Below are 2,013 nucleotides of genomic sequence, written 5' to 3' on the forward strand. Positions count from 1 at the left end.
AGGACCATACTAGAGGCCCCAGCCCAGGTTTCCTCGCTCAAGGCGGGGCTGGGAGCAGCTGGTCTCCATGTAGGGGCTGCACTGCAGAGCAAGCCGGGGGTGACCAAGTCCATGCAGGTGAGGGGTGGGTTGGGATGGGGTGGCAGTGAGGGGTGGCCGGGGTCTGGCAGGGGCAGGGACTGGGTGCCCACCCAGGCAGAGGTGGGGCATCTTACTGGTTACTACATGGAGGGCATCTTGAAACCCACGCTGGACGGATGGAGCTCTCCAGAGCCCTCCTGCGAGTGTGGACCAGCTGGCCCGGGCTCACGCCCATCCTGTCACCCCACGCTGCGTCTCCACAGGCACCGCCCGACCCTGCTCTACATTCTGTAGGACTGGAGAGATGGCATCAGGTTCTGGCAGGGGCACGGCACAAGCACGCAGCCGACGTGGGGCAGGCAGAGGCCACTCACAACGCCACCCACATGGTCTGGGCCAACCTTGTGGGGTTCGTGGGCCCCAGGCTCTGGAGGGCCTGTGCCTAGGAGAGCCCCATGAGGCCCCTGTGCCTAAAAGGGTGCATGCCCAGAAGGGTATATGCCCAGGAGGATCCATGAGTGGGAGGGCCCCATTCCCAGGAGGGTCCTGTGCCCAGGAGGGCTCCATCCCCAAAAGGGTCCCATGTCCAGGAGGGTCCATACCCAAGCATGTCCATGCCTGGGGGGGGTTATGTCCAGGAGGGTTCCGTGCCCAGGAGGGGCCATGCATGCTCAGGAGGGTTTATGCGCAGGGAGGACCCTGTGCAAGGAGGATCCATGCCCAGGAATGTCCATGCCCAGGAAGGTCTATGCCCAGGAGGGTCCATGTCCAGGAGAGTCCATGTCCAGGAGGGTCCATGCCCAGGGAGGTCCATTTCCAGGAGCATCCATGTCAGAGAGGTTCCATGCCCAGGATGGTCCATGCTGAGGAGGGCCCATACACAACAGAGCCCTGTGCTCTGGAAGGACCATGTCCAGGAGAACCCCATGCCCAGGAGGGTCCATGCCCAGGAGGGTCCATGCCCAGCCAGGAGGGTCCATGCCCAGGAGGGTCCATGCTGAGGAGGGCCCATACACAACAGAGCCCTGTGCTCTGGAAAGACCATGTCCAGGAGAACCCCATGCCCAGGAGGTCCATGCCCAGGAGGGTCCATGCCCAGTAAGGTTCATGCCCATGAGAGCCTCATGCCCAGGAGGGTCCATGCCCCAGAGGGCTGATACGGGTAGGCTTTGTGGCCCCACCCAATCTCACCTTGAGTTGTAAAGCCTGTAAGTCCCCATGTGTCAAGGGAGAGACCGAGTGGAAGTAATTGAATCATGGGGCTGTTTTTCACATGCTGTTCTCATGATAGTGAGTCCTCATAGATTTGATGGTTTTACAAGGGGCTCTGCCCCCTTCACTTGGCACTTCTCCTTCCTGCTGCCTTGTGAGGAAGGTGCCCTGCTTCCCCTTCCCCTTCTGCCATTATTGCAAGTTTCCTGAGGCCTCCCAAACCATGCTGAACTGAGGGTCAATTAAACCTCTTTCATTTAAAATTACCCAGTCTTGGGCAGTTCTTCACAGCAGTATGAAGACAGACTAATACAGTAAATTGGTACTAAAGAGAGTGGGGTGCTTCTATAAAGATACCCAAAAATGTGGAAGTGACTTTGGAACTGGGTAATAGTCAGAGGTTCGAACAGTTTGTAGGACTCAGAAGAAGACAGAAAGATGTGGGGAATTATGGAATTTCCTAGAGACTTGTTGAATAGTTGGGATACAGACAATGAATTTCAGGCTGACGTGGTCTCAGATGGAGATGAGGAATTTGTTGGAAACTGGATTAAAGGTGATTCTTGCTATGTTTTAGCAAAGAGATTGGCAGCATTTTGCCCCTTCCGTAGAGATCTGTGGAACTTTGAAAGTGAAAGAGATGATTTGGGGTATCTGGCAGAAGACATTTCTAAGCAGCAAAGCATTCAAAATGTGAATTAGATGCTCTTAAAAGCATTC

The sequence above is a fragment of the Aotus nancymaae genome, unplaced genomic scaffold (genome assembly GCF_030222135.1).
Source record: "Aotus nancymaae isolate 86718 unplaced genomic scaffold, 86718_ANA_hifiasm-v0.15.2.pri h1tg000031l, whole genome shotgun sequence".
Classification (NCBI taxonomy): Eukaryota; Metazoa; Chordata; class Mammalia; order Primates; family Aotidae; genus Aotus; species Aotus nancymaae.